Source organism: Bidens hawaiensis, unplaced genomic scaffold, assembly GCF_021521415.1.
Source record: "Bidens hawaiensis isolate Kalapana, Puna unplaced genomic scaffold, B.hawaiensis_p1.1 tig00018977_1, whole genome shotgun sequence".
Taxonomy (NCBI): Eukaryota; Viridiplantae; Streptophyta; class Magnoliopsida; order Asterales; family Asteraceae; genus Bidens; species Bidens hawaiensis.
In genome coordinates, this window is record NW_027492885.1 from 265,477 (window position 1) to 276,702 (window position 11,226).

General features: G+C 34.1%; 1 pseudogene; it reads right to left on the bottom strand.

The window, feature by feature from the left end:
- Positions 1-1,104: 1,104 nt before the first annotated feature.
- Positions 1,105-1,959, bottom strand: LOC143557474 (serine/threonine-protein phosphatase 5-like; annotated as a pseudogene).
- Positions 1,960-11,226: the final 9,267 nt, after the last annotated feature.

Below are 11,226 nucleotides of genomic sequence, written 5' to 3' on the forward strand. Positions count from 1 at the left end.
TACCGTCCATTCCGGTTTTATATGGTTAATTTTTTGTATAAACCATAAACCAAACCGGTTGCTATGGTTTGAACATTCGGAAACCAGCTGACCAAAAGTGATGATTGGTTCAAACGTTTTCACGGTTTCAAACGAACCTTGAACATCCACAATTATTACATGACTACTATAATTTTTGTTCCCCGCCGCATCGCGCGGGCACCCATCTAGTATATATATATTTATATATATATATATATATATATATATATATATCTTTTTTAAAATAATTAAGATATTGATTTTTATTATATCCTATTTTATATGATTTTTACATCAATAATTTGGTGAGAATAATTTTTAATTTAATGAGATGTTATAACTCGTTTAAGGAATATCTGGGTTTGGTAAGATGCATGAGAAGACTCCATGAATTCGGGTCAAATGCATGAGAAGACTCCATTTAAAAATCAAGCAAATCTGGTGACTCCAAAATAGGGGGAGCAACTACATCGCGACACGTAGGATTTTTATGTCTTCGTTTATATATCCAAATATAAATATATTGAGTCAAACTTTTATGCCCGATTAGCAAAACCGAAACCCAAAACCGTATTGAAACCGAAAACTAAAAACAAAAAAAAACGAAACCGAATGGTTTTAAAAATCGAAAGACCGCAAATTCGGTTTTAACCCAAAACTGCACTAAACCGCACCAAACACACCCCTAAATTTACTCTTTCAAGTCGTCTTTGGAAATTGAGTCGCCTTAACATAAAAGCATCATATAACGGTTTTTCAATATGTGCCATGTTAATGTTTAATTCAATTATAAATTTCACTAAACCGCATTTGTAGAGTGTTTTTACTAGTAGGCGTTGACCTGAACATGATTGACCAGAAGATCACCAGCTTTGTAACACCACACCTGTCTTGAGAGTTTCAAGCCATATGTGCAGTTAACGATTAGAGAAACCAAACCCATCCCACCCAAAATGCCATATCAGCAAATAAACACGAATTGAACATGCGTTGGAGATTGCTGGCGTACGCCATTGACTTCACATCAGATTGCGAATGAACGTTATGAAAATATATATATTTATTAAAGAGTTCAAAAATATATCAATATAGAAAATGCTGAAAAAGAATTAATGTTATTGAAAAAAGAACAATACTAAATTACCTGGTCATAGTAGTTTGGAGCTGAAAAAACCATAATGAGTTTACCATCATGTTCAATTTCATACCCTTCATGAGAGCGCACAACTAATTCTTTAACACAAATAACAAAAAATAGTGGAAATGCGTCAATGTGTCACTAATATCAGCCCGTATAATCAAACTACTTTATTCATCTCATAAAACGTAAACATTACCTAGATTACTATCCTTCACAAACCTTTTTGTTACATCTCCACCAAAAGAAAGACCTACACCACGCTTGCTCGGTATTTTACCAGAATTAGGTTGAGGATCACTCCATAATATCTCACACATCAGCCCTAAACATAAAGTAATTAAAAAAATTAAATTTTATTGACAAACAAAAAAAATTAAAGTAGACAAAATACCTTCCTATGGGGGCTCACGAAACCGATCAATTGCTCTGTGTCAGAGAGCTTTACTCCATTAGTGCTAAACGGTCCACTATGAACAATAGAGCTTCGGGTAGATAACATAAAACTTCTACAAATAGCTCCACATATTTATCACTCAATTTAGACCGCCCTTCACCCTCAAACTCATAAATCTTGTTCATGATTTTACTCTCATGATTACCACATGAAATATGTATAGCTGGAACATATCAAGAAATTAAACCGGGTAATTAAGATGGAAATATTGTAAACAGCTAAAGACTAAAGGCAGAAAACAATGTAGCCATATTACCTGATGGAGACATACACTTGAATGAAAGCAATGCTAGTATATACCCTCCACAAAATACGATCCACGGTCAACAAAGTCACCAGCACGAGATCATCGATTGCTTGAGTGGCAATTTAGCTTAGGATCTTCAATTAAAATCAACCTTGAATCGACTTAGATAGCTGCCATTTGTGTTGGTCAACCAAAATATTATGCCCAATACAGCCAATATATATATATATATATATATATATATATATATATATATATATATATATATATGAAACTATCAAGAGCTTATTATAACAATCAGTTAAAATGCTTATTGGCTTAATGCCCCTGATTTCAATTGATGTTTGCCTTAATCGCAACCTGCAACAACAATCAAAAGGATCTGTAAGGCGGTTGAAACTAAACCCTAATTAGAATGAAACACTAATAAATAAATCAGAGACGAACCGGGATCACCGAATGAACAAATAAACATACCTGGCGTTTGAGAATCGGACTTCAATCGAAGAACTATAATGAATAACAACGATTGAATGCTAGTAGAAAAGAGATGATCAAGAATGATGGTGATGAATTAAAGGTAGGAGAAATATGAACATATTGTTGAGATACATCGAGAGATTAGGGTGGGTTGACAGGGAATTTAACATACGATTGAACGGAAAGGGTTTGGAGGCAAAAGTTGAAAGATTATCGATGTGTTATGACCCGTGTAACAAAACGGATCAAAACCGGGTTAAATTGATGAGAGGTCATCATTTACAAATCAGGCAATCTAGTGATTTTAGAGGAGTGGGGGAGCGACACATAGGATTTTGTGGTAGGCATTTATAGATTATCTAAATATGTCAATTCATTAAATAGTATTTACTTGTGCAAGTTTCTCCCACTTTTATTATTACTAGTATAAAACCCGCGCGGTGCTGCGGCGACAAGAATTTGCAATTTGATATTTGTTTATGTTAGTATATCAATCCTCTTATGATTATGATATAATGTATAGTATTTATCCATACATGTTCAAGTTATTCTACAAAAAGGTGATAGCATTGAGAAAGATGTAAATGATTTGTGTTAAAAAAACCCTCAAATAATAAAAAATAGAGAAAGAAAGAAAAAGAATAAAGAATATAATAAAAAAAAGTCATCACTCAAAATTTAATTAAAAGAAAAAAAAAAGTAAACAAAAAAAACAAATATGCTCCTACCGTCTTCCTCATTCTCAAAAAAAATGTTATAAAAAATATCATTGTGTTTTTTGTTTATTTTCGTCATTGATTGCGTCTTATTTATTAATAGTGTCTTTTTTCTTAATATTGTTATGTTAAGCAAAATTATATTATATTTTTCTTGGCATTATGTTATATTAGGTTTTTTTTTTGTTTTTTATTTATATTTTGAGTTATTATTTTTTTAATATTTTTCTTGAAATTTTTTAGAAGTTTCTTTCGAGGTCACAAATACTTCTCACACTATTATTTTTTGTCTCCCTTTATAAATTAACAGTTTTCCTATACTTATGATAATTTTCTAAATTGTTTAATGTTTTACAAAAGTTTATTACGTTAATTGTTGAATTGGTTCGGTTGATACATGTATGTTGGGTTGTCAATGAGCCGAGTTGAGCCAAGCTCGACTCGAATACATTTCGAGCTAGCTCGGCTCGAGCTCGAAACTTTTAGCGAGCTGAACATGGGAGCTTAAGCTTGGATCATTCATAAATTAAGCCAGCTTGGGTCAACTCGAAATGGCTCGAACCCTTTTCTATTGAGCTATTTTTGGTTTTTCATTAGTTTGAACCTAGCCATAATATCTTACATTGAATTAGTTGTTATGACCATTATTTTTAGAGACCATTCAAGAATGCAAAGTTTTAGAGTATATCTGAGAGCCAACTGATGTGGGATGCAATCATGCAGAGAAAATGTGAAAAATAATTTGGGAGAAACATGTTTTGAACTCGGGAGGGAAGCGAATTGCGTGTACCAGTGTTGAGAAGTAGCAAGCTAAATTAGCTTGAACACTTTTGATATTAAAAGGTTGAATATATAAACAAAATACTCTACATATGCATATTAATCTATCTACCGAGCCGAGCCGAGCCACCTGGACTCGATTACAAAACGAGTCGGCTCGACTCAATTTCTAATCAACTTTTTTCGAGTGATTGCGTTGGGCGAGTCGCGGGGTTTTTGGACACCCATAAATGTATATACCACCAAAAGAATTACAACTCATATCCAAAAGAATATTAATTGGAGTTAATTTATTTATTTTTATTTTGTAATTTGAGTTATACAAATGGGAAGATTGGTTTTTTGTAAATTCTAATTTGATAAAGTCAAACAGAGGGCATCTTTATGCGTTTAACCATTTTATAGGTTCATAATGGATATCTAAGTTGTACTTTAATGTTTCATTGACTTGTAAATTATAATCTACACACTGGTGTTGAATTTTTTTTATATCTAAACGTCAACAAAAACATGCACGCCGTAATATAGGTTTTGGTTCTTTTATAAACATAGATATTTAAAGATATTGAGGAAAAAAATAAATATATAAATTTGTCAAATTATTGGCTAAAGATGATGGGTAAAATATGCAACAATTCCTAAATATTACAAAAGCCATATAAAGTTTAAGGGTAGTTATTGTAAATATAGTTAGAGAATGTAAATTTATTTATAGGTTTATAGTTGCATATCTAACTTGTACATTATAATATACATATTGGTTTGGAAGATTTTTTTATATCTAAACGTCGACAAAAATTAGCACGTCGTAATGGTATGTTCAGTTTTTTGTAAACCATAATATATTTAAAGATATAGATGGAAACAAAAACATAAACAAATTTGTCAAGTTTTTGGATAAAGATGAGGGTTAGATGTGTAACTATTCTTATAAATTACAAATGCTATATAAAGTTCAAGGGTAATTATTATAACTATAGAAGGGTAATTATTGTAATTATTGAAATAAAATGAAAAGCTACGGTTATTGAATGTTGGTTAAATACATAAATACCCTCAAATTTTTAAAAATATAAGCATTTACAATTGTACATGTTTCATACTTGATTGTACCTCTTAAAATTTAAGAGGTCCTTCACTCCCTCTTTATATATAGTAGAGATATAAATTTGTAATCTTTGATTTTTGACTATTAATCAACTAGTGATTTATCCAGCGTGTTACGCCGTGACTGATCGGTAAAACTCATATGAACGTTGGTAAAACCCAAGTGTTGAGACGTTAAATCGATATGAATTCGGCTGGTTTCGGTCATGTATGTTATTATATTGGAACTAAACCATAAATATATACAAAAATTGAGGTGGACCAATCATCAATGAGTAGCGCCGATCAGTCAAACTCGAGCGTTGGTAAAACCCAACCGTTGTCGATCCATGGTGTTGAGACAGTGAGTCTACGGAAATTTGGTCGGTTTCCTTCATGTTCGTTACGATACTTGACCTAAAAAAATTGTATATAGTAGTAATTATTTAAATATGCTAATTATTTTATTAGTTTTCTATTTTTTAAACACTCATAATAAGATATAGAGGGTTTAATTTTTTTAATGGTCAACTAGCTAGAGAATTAACAGGTCACTGAGTCATTCGATCATCTTCATTTCATCCGGAAACTGAAAACCTACAATATGTCAATATGTATGAAAAGTTGAAAACCACTAACCTGAAACCTTCCTTTTATCACCTGTGGTAGTTAAACCCAAAACCATCCATTCACGAAATAGAAGTATTTAAGTGCCTCATTTCAATCACCTGATTATATACTAGAAATAAGACAATTTATTATTACATTATATTTATTTATATATAAGGTAAGTTTAACAATTTATCATTACATTATATTTATTTATATATAAGGTAAGTTTAACAATCCCAGTAGCATATACAAATATGTTTCGTTCTAGAACAAGCACTCACAGCTTCTTTATTTACATTCCAGCATGGTTGTTGAGAGTCCCGCCTATTCAGTTTACAAACACTTCCATTGATAGTTCGCACTTCTTCGCTTCTGTCACATTTACCATCCTCTCTTCTGCGATTATTTTTCATCTTGTTATCGACAACATAATAACAGTCAATGAAATTTACTATGCTTCAATTCGGGTGTTTAAACTTCTAATTAAAAAAAATCAAGGCGTTAGGAACACCGTTTCGATACAAGTTTTACATCAATCGACATTATTCTTTCTTTAGATCAAAAACCCTAATATATCAGTTTGAAATTCGAAAAATTTAATAGGGTTCATGAATACAAATTAATAGTGTGAAAGGTGGAACAGCGACAACAATTTTCTGATGTGAGATTATTATCGATTAATTAACCTTAAAAATGTGAGATTAATAAAATCCAATTTTTCTGTTTTTAATTATATTTATACGAAGTTTTATATCCATTATATGTTTATGTATCACGAATAGTGTTATAAAATTTATGAGCCAAACTCAATTATTAAGAAAAAAAATAAAGTATATACATTAAAAATATGCATAGTAAGAGGTAGAAAGTGTAAGATGCAGAAAATAAAATGTAAATGATGTACAAGGCTCAATAACATGGTCTCATTATCATTTAATTATAATAGAAAGCGTTACTCATTAGAAAAACAAAAAAAACAAACTAAACCTGTTTTGATACCGCCTAAAGTATGTTCTTTTGCGCATTAAATATATAGTTTCTGGGTTAAAAGGAAAAACATACCAGAAGCAAAGAGAACTATCAGCAACATGAACATGAACAAACATTTTCCCATCTTTAAGGTTTATTTCACAAGTAATAAGTACAAGTGGAAAGAGAGTTTATATACACAAATGTTGGCAATAGTTTATGGCTTCTATACGTCTCTATACCATATGGTAAAAAAATGACATTAAATGTTTTTTTTATTTGATAACTCTAGTATGAGTATGAGTTAATGAAATTGACAAGGGAATGAAATGTGAGTTGAATAGACTAGTGTTGTCTCTAGGGACATCGAAGTGAAGCCAAGGCTTTAGACTCTCACCTTCTAAGGACTTGAATTTCCCGAACAAAATTAATAATTAAACGTTTGTAATTTGGAACTTGAATTAATGTGTGTGATTTGAGCCGCGTTTAAACTAAATTAGGTCAAGGATGGTGTGAGGAATTGCATTACTTATGTATTTGCGAAAAAAAAATGATGACAATATCTTGATTTATTTGAAGTGCAGGCAAAATAATTTATTTATAACAACACCTTGTTTTTAAACATTGTTTTAGACTACCAAAGTGGTTGAGTTTCCCCTGGAATGGACGAGGTAATAAAATGGATCATTATCATTCCGTTATCTTGTTTGGTTATCATGTGTTAATGAAATTAATCATTTGTTTGTTAGACAAGAAAATACGAATGAATAAAATAAAATTGTTGGTGACTCGAGATTGTGGTGGTGGTAGGGGTAGTGGTGGGTGGGGGTGGTGGTTGGCAATGGTGCTGGGTGGCAGCGGTAGCGGTGGTGGGTGGGTGGCGGAGACCGCGGTTGGTTGGGGAGACGATGGTGGGTGGTGGAGGCGGTGGCGGTGGTTGGAGGAGGTGGTGGTGGTCAGTGCAGTGATGGGTGGGTGGTGGCAGCAGTAGTCGGTGGTAGTCGTTGGAGGGCGTGGAGATGATGTAGAGTGAAAGAGTGAAGTAATTGAATAAAAACAAAAATAAGAGAGGTGGATGGAAGGAATTTTAAATGTTTTATTTTAATTTAAAATAGAATGAACTAGGTAATAGATCACTTCATAGTTCATTCCATTAACTAAACAAAAACTCTTATTTTCATTCCTTCCTAGTAGACCATGTAGTCATAAAGCCTTACCCCTAAACATTTGGCGTCACGTGGTGCACAGTCAGAGTTACGACTTTTTTACAAAAACAGGGTGTAGTCATAAAGCCCCACCCTCAGACATTATGCGTCACGTGACGCCCAGTCACTTGTACACTTTTTTGTTTTTTTTTAATTTTTTATTATTATCAAATTACAATAATATTCTATTAAAAAACTATTACATTAAAATAAAATAAACTACTCGTCGTCGTTGTCTTCTTCATCGTATTCGCCCTCGTCGTCCTCATCGTCTTCGCCCTCTTCGTCTTCATCGTCTTAGCCCTCGTCGTCGTCGTCGTCTTCATCATCGTCTTCATTGTTGCCCACGTTTTGATTCTCGTTTTCACCAGAAAAACGTCGATTCATCCAAATATGTTCGACCAAATCCCCCTTTAGTGCTTTATGTATCTCTTTTGACAGCACGAAATTCGAGTTTTCGAGTCTTTGCTCCATACTTGCTGGAGTTTGTGGTGGATCCGGGTCCGGTATGAAAGTTGGACATATTGTTCTTCCCTCGTCCTCGGTGATCATGTTATGCATTATAATACACGCATACATAGCGCATTTCATTATTTCTAAAGACCATAGACAACAAGGATTTTTAACAAAATGTCATCGTTGTTAAAGAACACCAAAACACCTCTCGATATCCTATCTCGCAGACTCTTGCACTTTCTTAAAATACTGTCTTTTTTCATCCATCGGCTTTTTGAATGTTTTAACGATTATCGCATACTCTGGATATATTCCATCACCCAGATAGTACCCATGATGGTAGAAGTTATCGTTAGTCCAAAACGAAGCGACGGGAACGGTCCCAGATATGTAACTCTCCATCACAGGAGACTGATTTAAGACGGTTATGTCATTGTTGGAACCAGGAACACCAAAGAATGCCGACCAAATCCAAAGGTCGTATGAAGCAATCGCTTGAAGGCTGACTGTTGGTCCCTTTTGGTCACCTAGTGCGTATTGACCTCGTCATGCAGTTGGACAATTAGCCCATTCCCAATGCATGCAATCTACACTCTCTATCGTGTCGGGTAAACCATTCACCCTTGTATGTGCCTCGTTAAGACGTTGTAGATCGTTCCAGTTGGGCTCTCTCAGATAATATGGTCCTTATAGTTTCAATATTCCTATATTTTACACAACTTTTATAAAATAATTGATAAAGTAAACAAGTGATATAATTATTTAAAAAAAGAGAAACATACTGTAACAAAAATACTACAAGGTGTCCCGAGTTGTTTTATCGGTCATCTTTAAATACTTGTCGTTGATGTTGGCCGTGTTTCCGTAGGCGAGCACGCGTACGGCTGACGTAACCTTGTGAATAGCCGTGAATCTTAGCGTCCCTCAACCGTCCGGCTTTTGCTTAAAATAATCAAGCTCACGCTCCAAATCACCGGTGATGCGCATAAATAAATTTTTAGACATCCGAAAACGACGCTTAAAGGTCTTCGGGTTCTTGTATCTCGGCGAGTCGTAGAAGTAATCCACCATCAACCGGTTGTTGGTTTCGGTACGATCTCGCTCGATATATGATCTTTTTGAAACGGGGGGTGGTGGAGAGCTAATCGCACTCGTAACAGAACTCATATAAGTTGTCGCAAGCACAATCGCACTCGTAACCGCCTCTTCCTCCGCCACGTCTTAGGCTTTTTGGTCGGGCCTGAAAAACCGATTATATATAGAAGATGTAGAATCTATTTTATAGGAAAGTTGGTGTGAAAAAGTATAACGTAGAAAGAGAGATTTTATAAATTTGATGAGTTTTGATTGTGGATGAATGTGTTTAATATATAGAATATATATAATAAGTAACGATCATATGACCGTTTGAATTAAATATTGTTTTTTTATTAAACTCTCTTCCTTTTCCAGCGTTTTACACATAACGCGCAAAAAAAACCCCAAAATGCCGGGGGGGGGGGGTTGTTTCCCGGCATCTTGGGACATAACTCGCCCCCATAACGATGCATTAAAGAAGGTCTAATAGACTAATTATTACCAACTAAATTCCTACAATCCTATCACATCGCGCATGTGAATCCCACTAGTTAATATTGATTCACATATGAAATTTAACTATGATTTTACACTTTCGATCGCAACAAATTTAGGTGGTCGAATTAATGGTTAAATGTCACCGTCCTGATTAAAGAGGATTTTGGTCGTAGAGTCCCGGATTGTAAGTTTTCTTTTAACGGGCAAATGTAAACAACTTCGGACTGAATTCCGACCTAATTGAAATACATTGTTAATTTCCGAATTCGGTTGGTTACCAAACTAAATTCTGAATTTGATAATGTGTTTTAAAAAAAAATTTAATTGTCTGGGCATATTCGACCTATATATTATATATAATTTTTATACATTAAAAAAATACATATGTTCGAACTAACCAGAAAGATATCTTAAAATTTTTAATTTCAAATGATCAGAAAACTGACCCGGACTAATGTATTTATACTATATATAAAGCATGAGTTAGGGACCTCTTAAATTTTAAGAGGTATCAAACTCAATGCTTAATATACAACACATGATGCATAAAAATTATAGAAATTAAGGGTAATTAAGTCTTTACATCTTTCTTTCTTTTAACATAAACTTACAACTTTAGTCCCTCAACTTCATTACCTTTTTTGTAAAGTTTAATAATAGTTACATAAATGCCCCCTAAATCAAAACCAACTACCCCATGAATTACACGCGTGGTGTTGGTTAAGCATGTTCCAATGTCGGTAACGTGCATTCCCGCCGATGTTACGCGTGTTCAATATTTGATAACACGCAACTGGCTTTGCACGAGTTACGCGGTCCAATTTTTCACACGTTAATGTTTTTTCAAAAAAGGTACATCATAAAAACGAGCATTTACTCTTTGATTTGAGTATGATATTGCTATAATTTTTTTAGTTTTAAAACGTTAACATGTTACGCGCTTACGATTTAGAACCGAGTAACAGGTTGAGTCGGGCGAGCTCAGGTCATTTGTAAAAGTACAATAGGGTCGGAATGAGTCAATACAAAAAAATGGTTAATTTGGTTCAGGTACGAGTCGAAAGGGGCCAGGTCAGAACGATGACGACTCAGAACAGGTTTGGGGCCAAAACGGATTGGTTTAGAAAAATGATGTATTTCAAATTAATGTATATTTAATGTTTGCCTTTTGATTTTCGTTACGAGTTATGCAGATGCCATTGTTTAAATATACCGGGCCCGATAAATACGTGTCCAGTCCCACGTAGCACCCTACACTGTTAATCACCATGAATTACACGCGTGGTGTTGGTTAAGCATGTTCCAATGTCGGTAACGTGCATTCCCGCCGAGGTTACGCGTGTTCAATATTTGATAACACGCAACTGGTTTTGCACGAGTTACGCGGTCCAATTTTAGGATACGTGTGCACTGTCACCAGGTGACGTATGTACCGACACGGACTACGCGTTCACTGTGGAGTTGCGCGCGCCCCGCTGCATCGT